The 20497-nt window shown below is 47.4% G+C and overlaps 1 protein-coding gene across 1 annotated transcript in view; it reads right to left on the reverse strand.

Annotated features, from left to right (window-relative positions):
- The window catches only part of PIK3C2B (phosphatidylinositol-4-phosphate 3-kinase catalytic subunit type 2 beta), an 86151-nt gene extending 68125 nt beyond the window's left edge, over nucleotides 1-18026 (reverse strand). Inside the window, exon 1 of the mRNA XM_030561521.1 lies at nucleotides 17683-18026. The gene's annotated coding sequence lies outside the window, so the exon portion shown is untranslated. The remainder of the gene's footprint in view (nucleotides 1-17682) is intronic.
- Nucleotides 18027-20497: the final 2471 nt, after the last annotated feature.

The following is a 20497-nucleotide window of genomic DNA, read 5'->3' on the forward strand; positions in this document are numbered from 1 at the left end:
GTGCAATACTAAATAACAGAAAACAAAACACCTCGCTCAGCACTGGGACACCATCACGCTAGGACCAGTCAGTGCCCGGAAGAGCTTACAGCTAATTTCCCCAGTTATACAATGGGGATATTGATACTAACATGCTTTGAGCGCTATGGATGAAAAATGCTTGGTAAGCAGTAGGTATTATTATTTCATATACAATAACTGCAACACGCTAAGGGCTGGGCTGATAACGGTACCTGGTACCCTTCAGATGAAACACACCTGCTGCCAGCCTAGAAAAATGGGAGCTTGAGCCTCATCTCATTTGACTCAATGGGGAAAAACAACCCACCCTCTTGCTGATTTTAATAGCGAAGGATCGAGTCCTAAGTGTTTTAAGGTTTTTTGCCCAAGGGAAGGGAAATTTCGTTTCCAGCACCAGCCTCTGCTGAACACAACAGGCTGAGAGGCAAAAACCAAGGGCACTGAAAGGAAAGTGGATGCCGCTGCCAACGTGCAGTTAATGGGGACTTCTCCTTTCCAGCCCAGGGGATCCCCTAAAAATGAGAGAATACAAACTCAACCCTCCCATCTGGCCCATTACAGGCCTGTCAGAGAATGCACAGGGTAGGGATGGGTTTATTATTTACTGGCCTTTCTATTACAAGTGAACTTCCTCCAAATAGGACCCGATTAAATGTTCCAATGAAGTCTTTCCATCAACATCAACAAGCTTTGGATCCGGCCCATAACATTGCCATGCTGGATCAGGCCCATGGTTCATGCAGTCCAGTATCTGCCTCTGGCAGTGCCCAGCATCAGCTGTTCATGAAACCTCTTCATGGAGCATTAGGGAATAGACTACCCAGATGGGAAGTTTCTTCCTGAACCCCCTCAGTTAGTGGTCAGTTTAGCCCTGAAGCATGAGGGTATATATATTTTTATCCTATCCAGTGCAACTAGGGAGGTTGCTATTATTGCTAGAAATGTCTAATCCAGAGAGCGGAGACCATACCATGTGATTTAGGCAGCAAAGAGTGATTCAGAGACTGAAACCCATCGGCATGAACCATTCGTGGCCTCAAAATCAAGTGGTTAGATTTTCCAAAGAGCTCAATCCCCAGCAGCCCGCATTGTTCCCACTGTGCATGGGTCAGAGAGTGGGAAGATTCTCCATTGTTCTCAGCAGGAGCTGCTGGGGGTTGAGCCCTTTTGAAAATCTGGCCCTAAGTCTGTTTGTAGATAATTAGCGAATGGAGCAAGGGGCTGCTGAATTGTCTAATGAACTGTTCACTGTTCATAATTCACCCAGATCTACAACTGTGTTTGGCCACACAGCTCCTCGTCACAGAGGACCATCCAGACACCACTCCCATCCCCTTGCATGCAGATAGATTCCTCCTAACACACATGATACTGTAAATTAGCAGGGTTGACCAAGGTCATAGGCAGAGGGGCTTGGTGGGGAGGCAGTGAGGTAGACAGAACTATGCTGAAAATCTAAGGGGTGGAGGGAGAGAGGCCCAGCCCCCTTTTCTCTTTGCTACACATGGCTGAACGGATTACTTTGCACAGCTGGTGTGATGCACAAGTGGGCAGCCCTGTGGCTTGGAGCAGCAGGCCTTTCAGACACACGGAGGGGAAAGTTTACCACCACACACCCTACTCCTGTCTCTTGCTCGCTCTCACACACACACAGACACACTCGAACAGGAGCATTTCCTTTGTACATCTTGGGTGTCTCAAAAAAGTCGGTCTTCTCCTGCACGTCCTGCAAGGAGATTTACAGAGAAAGAATTTCATGCTGATTAAAGGTCCAGATCTGCAGCTCTGGGTATCAACATCCTCTAGATCAGTGGCTCTCAACCTTTCCAGACTGTACCCCTTTCTGGAGTCTGATTTGTCTTGTGTGCCTCCATGTTTCACCTCACATAAAAACTACTTGCTTACAAAATCAGACATAAAAAAAATAAGTGTCACAGCCACTAGTACTGAAAAATTGCTGACTCATTTTTACCATATAATTGCAAAATAAATCAACTGGAATATAAATATTGTACTTAGATTGCAGTATTTAGTACACAGGGCAGTATAAACAAGTCACTGTCTGTATGAAATGTTCATTTGTACTGACTTCGCTAGTGCTTTTTATGTAGCCTGTTGTAAAACTAAGCAACTATCTAGATAAGTTGATGTACCCCCAGAAGGCCTCTGCGTACCCCAGGGGTACACTTACCCCTGCTTGAGAATCACTGCTTAGCTATCCTCAGATACAGCACAGATGGCTGCAAGGCAAACTACTCCCACATCGCCCTCTGCCAATACGCCTGCGCCTTGCACTGTGGGGGAAAATGACCAAGAGGGATGTGCCCCCTCCGCGGCCAGCAATCATGGCAGTGGCTTTGTTTCCATAATGTACTTATTAGAAATTCAGGGATGGGGGAGGGAGGGTTGTGAAGTTGGGAATTGGAACAACACCTGCCAAGCTCATTCCAGATGGTTCATCCCCCAGTTACTGATGGACGTAATTTTGCTTGCCACCCAATGAGCCTTGATTCACACCAGCGACCTACCCGTAAATGGCTCTAAATCCCCATCACCAAAGTCCAGAATCCACCCCTTTTCTTTGGCTCTACAGCCTGTTCAACATTCGCTTTGATTTTCCTCTCATGCCCCTTTTCACTAGCAATTAGCCCAACCAGGATCCACTTTTTCCTCTCACAGTTGCTGTCTGTGGTCAGAATATGGTTGGATCGTAACAAAGCATTAGGAGCTGTTATCCCACCAAAGATATTGCGTTCACTCTCTCTATTTTAGGACTCTCTATTCCCCCCTACCTATAGTATCCAAGCGCATAGGGCCAGGTCAATGGCAGGTAGAATTTTAAAAGGACTGGAAAGACACTTTTGTTCTCTTTCAGGCCTTTATTTACAGCCTGCTAGCTGCACCTGCTGCATTAGTGATCCCATTGTATGCCACGGCATATCTGCCTTCCAGCGAGGATTATGCCGATGCCGTGGGAGGGGGAGAAGAGGGGCCACACATAGCTGCATCCCTGGAATGGCAGCAAAGCCAGAAGGGCAGAGGTGGAGTCGCAACCGGAGTGACATTATCCAGTTTACCAAGCAACCCAGTCCTGGTCAGACAGTACAGAACCGGGGAGGATGAGTTTAACCCTGTCCAAAGAGATGAGCAACAGAGGGAGCGGGGGATAAGGATGGGTGTGAGCCATGCATCTGGTATAGAGCCATGCATCTACCCACATTAAGGGTTAAACCAGCCCAAATGCAAACAGCCTGCTGTGTGCATGCTCAGCTCCCAGCAGCTGAGCACCACCTGCTTCACTCTGGGGAAGGACAAGGGAAGCCAAGCAGAAAATTGTGCAAAAGTCTGTGGGAATTCACAGCAGAGTGAACCCTCTCGCGAGTCCCCACCCCCCGGGCTCAGCCCTAGAGCAGATGCAGCACACACAGCGGATGCCGGGACAGGCTCTGGTGCAGGCACTGAGAGATGATCCTAATGTTAGTTTAGCTAGGAGGGGGAGTCAATGCAGGCACATCTGCCTGAAGAGGGCCCCTGGATGCTTGCAGAGAGCTGTGCAACATGGGCTTTCCCCTCCTCCCAACTGCTTTTCAGAGGCAGATAGAAATGTTTGAAGCATCTGAGAAGGCATCAGACAGCCAAGGTCAAGGAGGCAGAGCAGGCCCCGGAGGAAGGCCTGTGGGAGCCAGGGAGATGCAGGCCATGCCTATAAAGGGGGGACAATTCACACCTGTTTATAATCAGACAGAGGGAGGAACAAGCCTGAAAAAGGTGAAGCCTTTTCCGTCAGGCTCCAGCTTCCATCTATTCTACAACACCCGCCTGAACTGCATCTGCGCAGCCTCATTCCCAGCCAGCAGCTTGGAGCTGGCTGCGTTCTGCCTTGACTACTGCATCTATAAGGGTTGTTCCCAGGGCAGGCCTCTTGCAGGAAGTATGGCCCAGTGGATAGAACACCAGGCTGGGAGGCAGGAGAGCTACGTTCTAGTCCCAGCTTTGCCACTTGTTCACTGTGTAACCTTAGGCAAGTCATTTCACCTCTCGGTACCTAATGTGTGCCATCATGTGTGTGCACAGTGGGAATGCTTCCTTGGTCTGGCTCATCTATTTAGATTGTAAGCTGTTCAGAGCAGGGACTGCCTCTTACTATGTGCATGTACAGCACCTTGCACAATGGGGCTCCAGTCTCTAGGGTCTCCTGTAATATGAATAACTGGAGAATGGCGTAGGAGCAGAGCAAGTTCCACCAGCCAGAGAACCCTGACATGGGAATGGAGACCCAGATTTAGTGGCCGGGCTCCGAGCCAAAGAGCAGCTCCAAACTCCCTCCAAAGTGGAGGGTGGTTTGGATTCATGGCCATCTGTACCCAAAGTGAAGGACACAGCTAAACCTGCTGGGATTCACTCCTTTAGCATAGGCAGTATTTCCCATGCCCTCCTGCTCCTGACCTGATTCAGCATTTCTGGGGATCGGGAATGCGAAATAACCTTAGGTTCACGTGGGACAGACAATAGTGCTAGGCGCTGCACAAACACATAGTAAGAAGCAGTCCCTGTCTCACAGCTTAAAATCAAACTAGACAATGGCTGGGAGAAAAGAAGGATAATTCTTCCCATTCTGCAAATGGGGAACTGAAGAATAGAAAGACTAACTAGCCAAAGTCACACAGGCAGAGCCAGGAACTGACCACAGATTTCCTGAGTCTTAGACTGATGCCTTAAGCGTGGATCAAAGATGAGGCCGAGCGGGAAAAGCCACAGGACAGGGATAGCACCTTGAGAGGGGGGATCTGACTTGCACAGAGCAGCCTGGTACAGCCGGAGCAGCTCACAGACCTCCTGCTGGAACAGTTCCCTCAAGCAAGGAATTAAATAAATAAATAGCAGGAGCTTTCGAGGAAGAGCTGTATCCAGGCCCGCTGTTTAATAGGAGTGTGGTTTAGCAGGGCAAACACTCAGTGCTCAGGAGGTCTTCACTTACATACTCCCTGCATTCCGGCAGCAACCGAGAGTGGGATATATGTATTGGTAACACAGGGAAAAGTTGCACCAGTGGCTCAACAAGAGGCATCCTGTGAGGGTGGGGTGGGAGGGAGAGAGACAGAGGGAGTTGGGTGAGGGGCAGGAGGGGGAGAGGAAATGAGGGCCTGATCCAAAACCCATGGAAGGCAAAAGAAAAATTCCCATTGATGGGCTTTGGGTCGGGCCCTGAATGAGGAGAGCAAAGAGAGGAAGTCTAAGGAACGTCCAGGGTAAAGACTGATTGGCAATGCCCAGAGAATAACAATAGCGTCTGGAGGACCTTGGGGGTGGAGCCGCTCAAAAATTCTCCATCTGAATACTGGACAGAAAACGGCTTTTGCAACAAAAGGGAGAATTTCACCCTAAAAATTGTCCATTCTTGGGTTTTCACTGACATTTTTCAAGTTTGGGGCTTTTAAAAAAAAAACAAAAACCCAAATATAGAAACATTTCAGCTTCTGGCAACCAACATTTTAAAAAAAGAATATAAAACAGTTTTCGATGAAAACCCAAAAATGGGAGAGAAAAATGTCAGTGGAGAGGAGAGAATTTTCCTTTGTGTCTAGATTTTTGGCAGCAAAAAGAAATTCCGAGCAGCATTCCTCCCAGCAAATTGTACACTCCTGACCACCACCTGGGGCCAGCTACACTCCATAACATCTCAGTGGTAAGCCCCTGTTCAAAACTGGGTCAGAGATGGGCCTGCCGGCAGCTGGAGTTAAGCAGGATTTTTGCTAATGGGCTTCGCTGCGCAGAGCTATTTTTCTGAGACAAGCGCCGTTACACTGAAAAAGCATTGGGTGGCTGTTGGTATGTACAACAGAACTTAAATTTTACAAACCCCAGTGACCAGCTGTACAAACCATTTTTCCCCAATTGGTGTGTGGGGCCCATGGTACTGGACAGTGCTCTGGCTCCAATTATTCTGACTGTGTCCACTGGTCAGTGCATGGTTGTAGATTTCTAACCGCCCTGCCCAGCACAATCCCTCCCCAACCATGAAACTAACAGGATCTGCAACAGGGCCACCTGCCTCATGTCAGTTTCTATCAGAACTATTTAAACAGCACTGATCACCGCAGCTATCTAGGAGCTAATTGCCAGTGTAACAACATCTCTTTGCAGACTACAGGAAATGTTCTGAATCAATGAGTGATGATGACATTTCAGAGGCTTACATGAATGCAGAATGGATCCAGCCTTAGCAGCCATCCCCATACCCACCTGTGTCCCTGACACCTTTTCCCTCTGACCTACACATCTGGCCTACTTTTCAGAAGTGACCAGGGATTTTCAGGGCCCCATTTGTGACACCTTTCAACAGACCTGATTTGCAGAGAGCAGGTTCTCAGCACCTTGAAAATCAGGATCCTTTAAATGGTCTCAGGTGGAGCACTCAAAATCACCAGCTGTCCTTTGGAAATCTTGGCGCATGGCTTTAGTTTCCCCTGCCATGAGCCAGAAGCCTTTGTGTGCTATCCGGCAAGGTGTCGAGCTCCCTCTGAAGCCAAGAAGTATTGTGGGTGCTGACATCGAGCAGGATCAGACCTTTCCGTTAGGAACAGCGCTATGCTAAAGCCATCCAGATATTCTCCTGCATTGCATTATATATGCACACTGACAGGAAGGCGCCCTCGAAATAGAGAGCAGATTGCATCCAGCTTGTAAGATTATGTGTTTCTTCCTCTTTAAGGCACTATGTTTCCTATTAAGAGCGGTGCTGAGTCCAGTTCAGTCCAAGTCCCTCTGGAGCAGGCAGGCAGGATGTGGAGCTGCTGATGACACAGGCTCTTCAATCATTTCTCTACGCATTTCCACCCTCGGGAGGAAATCCTGCTGCGGGAAGGTGGGTGGCTGATGAGGCCAGGTCGGGAAACCCGAGTGATGGATAGACAGAGATGGGAGGCTTCCAGCACATCTGGATTGGACTCTGCATCACCCAGTGGCCTTGCAACTGAGCAGCTCCCTGTGATCAAAGCCAAACAAGCCTGAAGGCAGAGTGAGGGGGAATTGTGACTGGGCAGGTGGAGCAGGGTTTATATTTATATATAGCCCCATGTTCGGCCACTTTTTAGATGGGCCCCAAGTCTCCCACTTCCTGCTGTGGTGAGATTCCAGCTGTTATATCCTTGGGGGCAGCCGGTTTAGGAAGAAATCACTTGAGGCCAGACAGCAGACAGCTAACAAAACTACCATTTATTTACAGACACAGAGCTTGCCTAACCTGCCGAAGCTGGCTGGGCTATCCCCTAATAATCTAACTCAGTTGCCATAGGAACAAAAACTGTGACAACCAAATACACAACATATTCCTCCCCTCCCCCCCAAATAAGAACACCTCCCCTAAATACAACAGACACTAGACTAGAGAAGGAGGGTAGACTGCCTCCATTCCCGGCTAAGCCCTGGGGATTATTTTGCCCCATAACCGTGGGTTCGCCCTAGCTAAAGAGCCAGCCGATGAGGAGGCCTTCTGTCTCTAGGTGGATTACGGCGAACTTCTGGTGTTGTTGCACTCGAAAGTACCATGGGCTTAGGGTCCGCAGCACGAACAGGTGAGGAGGTGGTATCAGCTCACGCTGGGCAAAGGGGTATCTCAGCCTCCGGCAGTAATGGAGGAGAACAGTCAGGAACAGGTGATTCGTGATTCGGTGTCTCATCAGAAGAGGTGAAGTCAGACCATTCAACTGCAGATGTGTCCTGAGGACTGGCATGACCTGGCAACAGCTGATCTACGTGCCGCCGCCAGGTAAGATTCTCTGCAGTCCGGACTGTGTAGGAAACAGGTCCTGTTTGAGTGATGATCGTGGCAGGGACCCATTTAGCCCCGGAAGTATAATTCCGAGCCAAAGCTGGCTGTCCCGGGCTAAAGGTTCGGTCTTTTGCTCTGGGTGCCCGTCTGATGACTTGATATTGCTGCTGATGTTGCACAATTTGTTGGGGTTCAGAAGGTTTCAGCAGATCAAAGCAAGTGCGCAGCTGTCGTTCCATCATTAGAAAGGCCGGGGATGCCTGGATTGTACATGAGGTGTGTTTCTGTAGAAAAGTAAGAAGGTGTCCAGACGCTTTTGAATGGAGTATTGTCCCCTTGCTGATTTCAAAGCATGTTTCATTGTCTGCACAAATCTTTCAGCTAATCCATTGGTGGATGGATGATATGGTGCTGACGTGATGTGGTGTATCCCATTTGCCTTCATAAAATTTTGAAACTCCTGAGAGATGAACTGCGGTCTGTTGTCGCTCACAAGTTGTTCTGGCAGACCGAAACAACTAAAGAGTCCCCGTAGTTTTTGGATAGTACTCTCTGCAGTAGTGGACTGCATTATAGAGACTTCTGGCCACTTAGAATGGGCATCTACTGCCACCAAGAACATGCTTCCTTCAAGGGGGCCAGCGAAGTCAATGTGAATACGTTGCCATGGGTTTTCAGGCCAGTTCCATAGGTGTAGGGATGCCCACTGGGGTGCATTCCTCACACCCTGACATGACATACAAGCTTTTGCCTTCTCTTCAATAGCACTGTCCAATCCAGGCCACCAAAAATAGCTTCGTGCAATTTCCTTCATGCACACTATTCTACAGTGACCGGAATGTAGCTGTTCTAACACCTGTGATCTCAGTGGTGGTGGAACGATGACAGTCTCCCCCACAACAAATAACCAGATTGGACCAATAACTCCATCCTCCTGGACACGTAGGTAACAAGGTTGGGTGAGACCGGAGAGGTTTGTCAAGATTTTCCATGCATCCATAACTTGGGACAATACTGGGTCAACGTGAGTTGCCTTCTTTATCTGACTGGAATGATGGGTGTATTCTCTACCTGTTCAAAGTAGAAGATTTCCTTTTGGGCACTATCTTGATGTTTGACCGGCAAAGGCAACCTTGAGAGGCCATCTGCATTGCCATGCAGAGTGGATTTCCGATATTTGATTTCATATGTGTGTGCTGAAAGTAACAATGCCCAACGTTGCATACGACTAGCAGCTAATGGGAGAATGCCTGTGTAGGGTCCAAAAATTGACGTCAGAGGTCGATGGTTTATGAGAAGAGTAAACTTCTGCCCAAACAGGCACTGATGAAACTTCCGAATTCCAAAAACAATTCCTAATGCCTCATGTTCAATTTGGGTGTAGTTAGTTTCTGCTTTGCTTAGAGTGTGTGAAGCAAAAGCAATAGATCTCTCTTCTCCCAAAGACATAATGTGTGACACGACTGCTCCCACTCCATAAGGGGAGGAATCGCAGGCCAATTGTAGGGGTAAGGATGAATCAAAGTGCATTAGAACTTCAGAATTCAGTAATGCATCCTTAGCTTTGTTAAATGCAACATCACAGGCTTCAGTCCACTTCCAGGCCTTGTTCTGCCCCAGGAGCTCATGAAGTGGTTTTAGCAGTGTGGCTAACTGTGAGATGAACTTTCCATAATAGTTCAGTAGTCCTAGAAACGAGCGCAGCTGGCTTACATTTCGAGGTGGGGAAGCCTCCACAATAGCTTTAACTTTTGCAGGGGCCTTATGAAGACCTGCAGAATCAATGATGTGTCCCAAATATTCAACAGAGGGCTTGAAGAATTCACACTTGTCGTTGCGAACTCGTAGGCCATACTCTTCCAGTCTTTGTAGGGTAGCCTCTAAATTCTTTAAGTGATCCTCTTCATTCCTTCCAGTGACCAGGATATCATCCAGATAGCACTGAACTCCTGACAAGCCACACAAGATCTGGTCCATAGCCCTCTGGAACAGGGCAGGAGTAGATGTTATTCCGAAGGGTAGGCAACAGTATCAATAAAGCCCCTTATGAGTCACAACAGTCAACAGCTCTTGGGACTTTTCATCGACGTGCATCTGTAAATATGCTTGACTCCGATCAATCTTACTGAACTTTTGTCCCCCAGCCAGGCCTGTGAAGAGGTCATCGATGCGGGGAAGCGGGTATTGCTCTGCACACAACACTGGGTTGACAGTGACTTTAAAATCACCATAAATTCAGACAGAGCCATCTTTCTTCACTATTGGAACGATAGGAGTGGCCCATGGGCTATGGGTAACTGGTATTTGGACTCCATTGGTGACCAGGCGCTCTAGGTCTGCTTCAACTTTTGGCCTGATGGCATATGGCACAGTTCAGGCTTTCAGATATTTTGGTGGACTGTCAGGTTTAATGTTCAATGTCACAGTGATTCCCTTCATACTTCCCAAATCATCTCCAAAAACAGCAGCATGTTTCCTTAGTATAGGGGTTAGACTGGTTTCTTCTTTAGTCATCCGGTGCTCTTCTGCCCAGTTCAGCTGAATCTTCCCAAGCCAATACCTACCCATTAAGGCTGGGTAGTTACCTCTCACCAGAAACAGTGGCAATTTAGCAGCCTGTCCATTGAGCTCCACCTTAACATCAATAGTGCCCAACATGGGCACAGCTTCTCCCATATACGTCTTCAGAACAGTTTTTGTTGCCTTAAGCGGAAGATGCTGTAGCTTTTCTTTATACACAGTCTCGGAGACCAGCGAGACGGCTGCACCGGTGTCCAGTTCCATGCGTATAGGTTTGCCATCCAACAACGAGGTAACCCAGTATTCATGTGAGCCCACTGCCAAAGACAAAACATGCAGTGGCACTTTCTCTTGCGATGAGGTGTCACCTTGATCATCCTGGGTCTGCTCTAGGGTATGCAGGGTTCCTCTTTTTGTTGGCCAGACCAGAGGCCTCTTTTTCTTTTGTTTACAGGCACACTCAATGTGTCCCTTTTTGCCACAGTGTCGACACACCAAGTCCTTACACCAGCATTGTGATGCCTGGTGACTTGGCTTGCCACAGCGGTAACATTCCTGACTCTGCACAGTTTTGTGGGTAGGTTCTTGTGACACTTTTTGCACCCTAAAGGATGCACCGAAGTATTGCGCTTCCCTTGTAGCCAGTTCCATGGAGACAGCAATATCAACAGCCTTCTGTAATGTAAGCTGAGCCTCTGTCAGTAGGTGCTTCCATATAGCTTCACTGTATAGACCACACACTAACCTGTCACGCAGGGCATCATTTAACATCTCTTTAAATTCACAGTGTTCTGCTAGCTTTTTTAAAATTGCTACAAATTGTACAACTGTTTCATCTTCTTTTTGGTTTCTTTTGTGGAACCGATATATTTCAGCAATTACCAGTGGTTTGGGGGAAAAATGGGACCCCAGGATTTCCACAATGTCACTGTAAGATTTAGTCTCAGGCTTAACAGGGTTATAGTAAGCTGCGTAGCAGGGAGTAGGTTTTAGCCCCTACAACACTTAAGAATATTGGTACCTTCTTCTCTTCTGTAATGTCATTTGCAATAACAAAAAGCTCAAAACGCTCAGTATACACATGCCACTGCACTACATTCTCATCAAAAGGTTCCAGTGGCCCGGTCAGAGTAGACATGATTTTTAGTTTCACTTTCACAGTCAGTGCAAACAAGCAGTTTTTTTTGTTTGTTTGTTCTTTACCTTGACTTCTGCTTCCTTCTGTTACTGGAGCAGCACCGGAATCCCACCCTCGTCGCCACTTGTTATATCCTTGGGGGCAGCCGGTTTAGGAAGAAATCACTTGAGGCCAGACAGCAGACAGCTAACAAAACTACCATTTATTTACAGGCACAGAGCTCGCCTAACCGGCCGAAGCTGGCTGGGCTATCCTCTAATAATCTAACTCAGTTGCCATAGGAACAAAAACCGTGACAACCAAATATACAACACCAGCACATGGTTTAGGTCAGTCTACTCAGGAGAGACCCTACTAAGTTTTAACTATGAGGTCTCTCTAATGTATAGCACAGGTGGGGGCTTATGCCACCTACCACTGTAACTAATAGAAGATACAACTTCAGGGCCCCATCGCTTGAAGGCTGTCAGTCAAGACAAGATGCCTTTCTCAAAAAACATGCTCTAGCTCAATCACAAGGTATGGGCTGGATGCAGGAGTCACTGTGGGAGGTTCTCTGGCCTGGGTTATGCAGGAAGTCAGACTAGATGATTAGAAAGGTCCCTTCTGGCCTTCAAACCTAGGCATCTAAACAGAGGGCCATCTCACCTCCTGTTTGGTGGTGGAAGGGCTTCCTGGGAATGTTCGACGTTCTGCCCACCCACTCAGCCCCGGTAAGGGCTCGGTTCTGCGCTGCACAGGTGCAGAATGCTGCATAGATAGGTGCAAGGTACAATGCGCTGAGCAGGATGGGAAGCACGGGGGAACCTAATCTTGGTTTCTCTGCAGCTTGAGGTCTTCAAACCAATTTTGAGGATTTCAATAACTCGGTTCTGGGATAGGGGTTGTTATAAAATTGGATGGGTGGGGTTCTGTGGCCTGCCTTGTGCAGGAGGTCAGACTAGATGATCAGATTGGTCCCTTCTGACCTATGAGTCTATGAGTCTATGAGATGCTGCTGCATAGCTATCAGGTTACTGCAGCCTAGGAGAGAGGCCTAGGAGGGGACCTTTCGCCAAGTGCCTCATTAGTACAAAGGGGATCAGACTAAGCCCATTTGCCCTCTGCACCTTCCTTCACCCCAGTTTGACCCTGCACTCTTACAAGGAAGGGAGCTAGTGCAATAAAGGAGCCGTGACTTGCTAGGTCTAGAGCTTCACCTTAACTTATGTAGCCTCCACTCACACTGGGGTGCATCAGCCTCAGGAGCCTGGCGGCACATTGTGCAAACTTGGCAGGACAAGACCACAAAGGCGCCCAATCTGGCACGGGGCAGGCCTGGCTAGATTCAGCAGAAAGGAGGCATTCCCCCCCTTTCAGCAGTTTCTACACATCGGCGATCTCCCATGTCTGTCCTCAAGTGCGCTGGTGCTGCAATGCCACTTGGTGTCTGAAGGGCCACGATGTGCAGGAACCTTCTGCAACACACCCACTTCCATTTCCTGTGCAAGGGTTTCAGTTTGGTTTGTAGCTCCACTGTGTCAATTCATACAGCTGGGGAAGGACCCTTCCCTCAACCGGGACTCAGGCAAAGGGCACATACAGGGGGCAGTGGCTCAAAAGAGCTCCGGGCCAGATTCTCAAGTGATCTGCACTCCAGATCAGGCCAGGATTTTCACAGCAACTCAGCTGTGATTGTGATGTGTATGGACAGATTGTCAGAGGAGCTCAGCACATTGGCTAATGGGTTCTGATACATCAATAGTCAACCTTACCCCTAACTACCCTTAATCCATCAGATCTGTGTGTGGCTATCTGCATAGACATACAAATCCCAACAGTATTTCTGCCCTCAGCACTCTTGTATCCCTTCTGAGACCCCCTCTGGATTTTGATAGAGCCGAGTTCAGGAGGTGCTTATGACAGAAAGGCTACTAGCTGTTGAACTGTGAGCAGCTCCCAAGCAGTTGCGTTAGCTATCTGGGCTACACACCCCTCCAGAAGCATGTTTACATAGCTGATCCAGCACCAGGCTGTTAAGTTAAGAACAGGCATCAAGGAAGAGCCAGAGTAGCTCACTTGACACAAGCAGCAGCTGCAAACTAGGCGCACCTTACAGGCCGGTTCCCTCCCCTACAAGGGGTTTGAAATCCTGGCAGCTCAGAGCAAGATGGGACTGACTCATGCCTGGACTCTGATGCACTTGCAGCTATTGACCCTGCCAGTACCAGGCCTGGGGGACAGCGTTTACTGTCTGCTGCTGGGAATGAGGATACTCAGACTCAGTGTTGTAAATGGATGGAACCCACAGCCTACAAGGGGAAGGTTGGTGCTTTATGCTTCTGAGGCCTGCTCATCCCTCTCCCCGAGTACAAATGGGAGTGAATTCTCTCCACTTTATAAACATAACCTCTATCTGCCTGGCTCCCCTCTGGAGCTCGCTGTGCCTCCGTGCCTTTGAATGTCTGATCCTTTCCTACACACTTCTAGCAAGGACGATATATCCTGCAAAGGGAGCTTGCATTGGAAGTCGCTATCTGGTGGATGCTCCTGGATCACCCCTGTAAGGTGAATCTACAGCTACAGACCTTGTGCAGGTGAAGTTCTTTTTCCCCGCCTAGAGCATCCTTTATCCCTTGAAGAAAGCGGTAGCTGCAAAATCTCATCTGCCCCCCACCCCCGGTAACACAAGCCCATTGCCAATGAAACTATTGTTTTATTCTCTCTGCCTGGGTTATAGAGTCACCTCACAGAGCAGTCTGCGACATCACACAGAGGAACTACCGCTGGGCAGCACTGAAAGTGCTGTAGGAGTTGGCCAGTACTCCTTCCTTCCCTCTCTGCCTTCTCTGCCTCTCTCCAAGAGTCTGCAAATACCATCGCCCCCTTGCAGCCCTGGGGAAAGGTTAGCACGGTGCCAGGGAAAGGGCCTGGGAAAGGGAATGATGAAGCTGGGTGGCACAGCTAGACCCAGACAGAACTAGTCACGGCAAGAGTGTGAGAAAAATCAGCAGAAGCCAAGTTTAAACCACTATTCCAGAGACAGTCCCTTCAGCTGTTCTCTGATCTCTGCCTTCAGGCACATTTCCTGCTTGTACAGCGCTAGTCAACCTCTCCCTGGCACATTCATTCTTGCAGCTGAAATCAGCTGGAGAACTCTCAACAATTAAATCATTCATGATTCTCTTGGGTTTGGTGGTGGTTGCAGGGGCAAGGACCCTGCACAATCCCCATGTGCCGTCGACACCCCAGGCCTAAGTCAGACCGAGCAACCTGGTCAAGGGCTGGACACACATTGTTACGCATCAGGAATGCTGCACCAAGTGCAGGCCAAAGGGAGCTGCTAGAAACCAGTAATGGGGTCGTTCTCCTTTCATTTACACCAGTGACTCCATGGCTTTGATGCAGTTACACCCAATTGACATCAAGGGTAAATGAGAGGAAAATCAGCCTTACAGTCTGTAAGTGGGACCATCTCCTAACACTTTCAGGCCCACTCGGTGTATAATAGTGTGGATTTTCATCTCAGTTTCAGACTGGTTAGGCTGATCAAGACTGGTGTAAGTGAGAGGAAAGCAGGCCTAGAGAGACTCTGTATTAGGTGTGCACACGCAGGGCCAGATGCACTGATGCTAACATAGGTAAATTACAGGGGACTTCATCCCAAAGGAGGGCAGGACCCTACTACCCCCAGCCTCTAGGCTTCTGCCAGGGAGATCCTTAGCTCACAGCTAGTGCCCTATAGAACCCTGCCTATCTGACCAGGGGAGGCTGTTGATATGGCACATTGTATTAGTATACTTCATGTTCCCCGTAAGGAAAGTGAGGCTGCATGGCTAGCTACAGTTACTGCCACCCCCGCCCCAGCTGCCCCAGGAACTCTGCACAACACCCTGGGAGTATCTGGCCCCGTACATGTATGGAGCTGATGGAAGCGTGCGCGCGCGCGCACACACACACACACACACACACACACACACACACACACACACATGGATCCTTACAGGTATTGGCGGTCCACAGAAGCACAAGGCCAAAAGAAAGATACTTTTAGGACCCAGAAGCATTGTTGATGCGCTGCCTGATCCCACTTTGCCTTTTGTTTAACATTATCCATTCACAGTAAGGTGGCTAATGAATGTTCATCTGCCCAGTTATACTGGTGGGGCTAGAAAGCCTGATTTACCAATCACATTTTTTCTCTCTCAAATAGCTACACTGTGGTTGACACTAAAAAGCAAGGATGTATTTATCGGATCACACTGATGTCAGCTTGCTGTAGCATAGATCCTGCAAACAGTTAAGCACATGCTTACCTTTCTGCATGTGAATAGCCCCATTAAACCCTGGTGCTTACCATTAAGCATATGCGTAAGAATTTGCAAGAGCAGGGCCTAGGATATTCCATTCCAAAAGCAGGAAAACATCACAGTTTATCGTGACATGATCAATACCATGACAAGTGCCTTCTTTTTAAAAATGCTATCTCTAACACACACATACATGCATGCTAAGAACAGGAGCCCTGACAAGCAGCACAAGGAATCTGATCTATGCCCCTTGTGGGTTTGAAGAAACACATATCTACACCCTGCTCCAACTCAGCAGAAATCTGGAGCAGCAGGGGGAGTTTGACATCATGGAATAGAACAGAAAATCTAGAGCTGGCTCTCTCTACCACTAAGACTTTGCTGACTGGCAACTTTATAATTTGATGTGGATTGTTGTAGTGTCTGGCTAATAAAAATAATGCAGCTTTTTCAGGCTTACTGCTCATCCCATTACACTTAATGGTCAAGGTTCCAACATTTTGTTTTCATTCGATTCGATTATTTAGTGCACTATCCAGCTTTCACAAAATCCGGTTTTCTGTTGCTATTATTTTTAGGGTTTATAGTTCTGGGGGAAAAAAAGGCTGGGCTTGATTTTTTGGACTGTGCACAGGAAATGAATCACAATAATTCTATATATGATCCAACTTAGCAGCAGAACTTTCTCTTAGTAGGTCAGGTATGATATTTTTACAAGGAAAAAAGCAGGAGTGCCTCTTTCATTAGGGATTTTGCTATGCTGATCATCATTTTAACCAGGCTTACAGTAGGATCCATATACATTACAGATAAGCCAGTCTATACATAAAATACATAAATAAGTTCCTTGTGTCTCCCTTAAATGTAATAGACAAACATTCTTGTGATGCAACCCGGGACCTGAATGAAAATAAAAACAGAAAAGAGTGTAGTTAACCAATGGGAGACTCCCATAAGGAGTTGAACTGTACAAGTTTCCTAATGGGGGCCGAATTCCCCTAGTGTTTGCACATCACCTTTTAAAAAAAAACCACACACAGGAACAGAGCCCAAATCCTAAAACTCTTTCAAGGCCATAATGCACTTTCCCACTCCTTGGAGGCTTGTTTTATTCCTTGCAAATAGGAAAAGGAAAAATTTTAACAAAGTGGGGAAATTTTTCTCAATCCTGCCAACTGGAAAAGTCACAGCAGAGGGAAAGATGCTGCTGTTTGTGTAAGGATCTGCTCTGCTTTGTTGTGAAATGTATTTATTTTTTGTGGCCCAGTCTCTCTTCTTTCTGCTGGGAGCAAAAAGAGCCTTGCAAGAAGGCTGGAATGCAAAACAAATGTCTCCAAGGAGATCCCGGCCATTTACTCACATGTTAAATCCACAGAAAGACCCCGCTCCTCCAAAGGGAGAAGGGGGAGATTGAAATAAAACCTGGCTTCGCTTATTTGAACTAATCATCTCAAGTATCAGAGGGGTAGCCGTGTTAGTCTGGATCTGTAAAAGCAGCAAAGAATCCTGTGGCACCTTATAGACTAACAGACGTTTTGGAGCATGAGCTTTCGTGGGTGAATACCCACTTCCTCAGATGCATCTCAGAACGCTCTGCAGCTAGGAAAGGAGGTTAAAATAAACCAGGGATTTGCCTTCCACACCCACAAACATTCCCCTGCAGTTGGGATCCGTCAACAACCCCCTTCCTCCAGCAACCTGCTACCGACTTCTGCCTTTTGCTGCTACATATATCCAGGGCTGGGACTGGAGTGGAAGAACCTTTTCCTCCTTCCTGTATTGTTGCATCTTCAATGTTTCCATGTTTTAAAAAAACGGGAAATTCCTCCCGCTGGTTAATCTCAGGCTCTGCGTAACCAATGTCAAACAGGTCCTAGTCAATTTCACGTCCCCCCGCCTGCCCCAGTTCCACTCCCGAAAGCAGCCGCGCGTCAGTTTCTTACCTGATATTTGCACTGCGATTTCCTGGGCTGCGAAGATATTGCAAGTGTATTTTTGTGTGCCTCCCTCTTACTCTTCCTTCCTCTGGGTCTTTCACACACACACACACACCTCTTCCTCCTGTGGATGATTCTTCCAAAAATCCTCAGTATGATCTTGTCCAAAATAAACGCTTGTGCATCTGTAGGACAGATAAAAATCAAAGGAGTAAATGCAGAAGAGCGTCCCTCCTCGGATGGTAGATGGCAGGAAGGGGTGAAGCCATCAGACTGCAAAATCCCCACAGAGCAAAGCGAACTAGGCACACACACACAGAGAAAGCGATGCAGCCAGGGGAAGACAATAAAGAGGAGAAGAAAAGGGATGTGCCATCTCCTGGAGACCTCAGGCATTGCACCACTGAAAGCTTGCTTTGAAAGGGCCAGCCGCAAGCACACTTATTGCTCTCTGAAGCAACCAAAGCCAAATCAGCTCCCTAAACCCAGTGCCTCCCTTCCTCTCTTTCCCACCCCCTTCTCCATGGTAATTAGATTCACCACTGTGGGAGAAGAGCACTGGGATTACCCAAACTGCTCTGCAACTTTGTTTCCTGCTCTGAAGGCACCTGCCCCAATATCAGGGTTAGCTGCATTTAAATTAAAGAGGTGAAAAATAAATCTGTCTCGCCAGAGTATTTACATCCATGCTTCCTAAAAACAAGTTATCGCCTTTGCTTCTCTAGGAAATGCCTGTAAACACCTGCCCTCTTACCATTCTTGACCACCTCTGTAGACCATGCACCGGGAAGACACTTCACTGAACTGACAGAATGGGTACTGCTGCCCCAAAGACCCTGCAGTGACTGCCACACAGACATACCTCTAACACCTATGTATTGGAGTGAATGGGATTTTGCCTGGGTGCACAAGTCCTACCTGTGCAAGCCCATTGGGTTTGTGTTGACAGTGCTTCAACAGGACTCTGCATAGGTTCAGAGCTCTACTTGTGGGGCTCTGGTTGCAGGGCCGACGTTACATCAGGAACAACAGAATGAGATGACAACAGTAGGAGGGTTGGAAGAAGTGGCTGGAAAAGGGAGAGTGCAGAATAATTATGAAGATCATTGGGAGCATTCACTTTGATGGTTGCAATTTATTCTTTCCCTTATTTATTGACTAATTATTATTTATTATTTGTACTGCAGCAGCACCTAGGAACCCAGATCTTGGAGCAGGAAGGACTGCATTGTACTTGGCACTGGGCAAACAGGGAACAAAAGGACAGGGCTTGCTCCAAAGAGCTAAAGTCCCAATCCCTAAATCAAGTCAATACAGGATCTGTATTGCCAGCCCCAGAGTTCAAAAACCATGAATTGGTCTCAAAAATTATGAGATTAGTTTACAATATTTTTTTTTAAGTTTTGGATTCATTTTATTTGTTTTCTTGTTTCTGAGCCCTTAGGGTGCACTGGGGTCATATTCATTAAACTTATTTTTTGTTTTTTTTATAAAAGCTGAGATTCTCACGTATTCACATGAATCCAGGAACTAGAGCTTTAAGAAAAACACCAAATATTGCGAGACTCATTGCAGTCTGTATAGGTTCTTATATTACCCACCTCACGGTAGTATCTGAGCTCCTTCCATTATGTGACACGACTAAGAGCTCTCAGTTTGTTCTGTATTTCAGCAGTAACCATGCACAGGAGCCTGCCTTGTGACACAAATCTGTGCTTTTAGTGGGGTGCATGATTTTGCAGCATGAACAACACATTGTGGGCTTCTGTCTTTCAGGAACTAACTAGGTCCCTATATTTAACATGCACTTGTCCTTTGTTTCACTGACACACAGGTGATCATCCCAGAGATATGACAGAGGTTCTGTCTTTTCCCCTGAGGCTTGGAGAATCCCAACATTTTTAGATTCCAAACAACCATGCTAATTTTCAAAGTGCTGCCCACTGATGAGGGGTTAGAGAATATAATAAATATTGGTAATTTCATATAATAAAAGTATTGTCCAGTTCTAGCTGAATGGTAGCCGTGGGGCAAAACTGCCAACCCCAGTCTCAGCAGCAAGGCCAAGAACAGAATGGGCTACGGAGGCCCAATTTGCCATTCAGAGCTAGAGAGGATCCCCAGGTTTGGGGATCCAAAAAGCACAACAGAGAAGTGTGGAGGATAGCCGCCTGTGCTAGACATGCTGTGAGTATTACTAAGATATGGGCCTTACTCCAGGGCTGTCAATCTGGGGCCTTTCACCAGAAGTTAATTTTAAAAATATATATTTCAAACCTCAGGAATTAAACTCATCCTATGAGCTCATAACAAATTGGACATTTATTCCACTGAGCTCACCACCAGGCCAGCTGAGGTTACTGTCACAAGCCCCTTTGATTTATGGTCTGGTTGGGGTCAGCACATCACCATCTGGTTATTTTAAATGCCTTGCTCCTCTTCCTCCAATCTCCCAAGACACCTTCCCCCACTCAGCCCATCATCTGTGATGCCTCTGTACCTCCTTGTGTTTGATTTCTCTTCCCCCCCACTTGCAATGGCCTGATTTTCAAAGGCACCGGCAGCTCCCATTGACTGCAATGGACTTTGTGGTGGCTCAGTACTTTTAAAACTTGGGTCACTTTCCTAGTTAAACTATAAAATTGTTGGAATCTGGGCTCAGATTTTCAAAAATGCTCAGCACCCAAAAGTGGGACCAGATTCTCCAAAGACTACAGCTCCCAGCTGGGCATCTAAATAGGAAGATTCTGAAAAGGGCACAGTACCCTAAGCTGTTCTTCTCAGAGAGAGCTTCTGAGTTCTTTAAGAAATCTGTCCCCTT

Source organism: Gopherus evgoodei, chromosome 4, assembly GCF_007399415.2.
Source record: "Gopherus evgoodei ecotype Sinaloan lineage chromosome 4, rGopEvg1_v1.p, whole genome shotgun sequence".
Taxonomy (NCBI): Eukaryota; Metazoa; Chordata; order Testudines; family Testudinidae; genus Gopherus; species Gopherus evgoodei.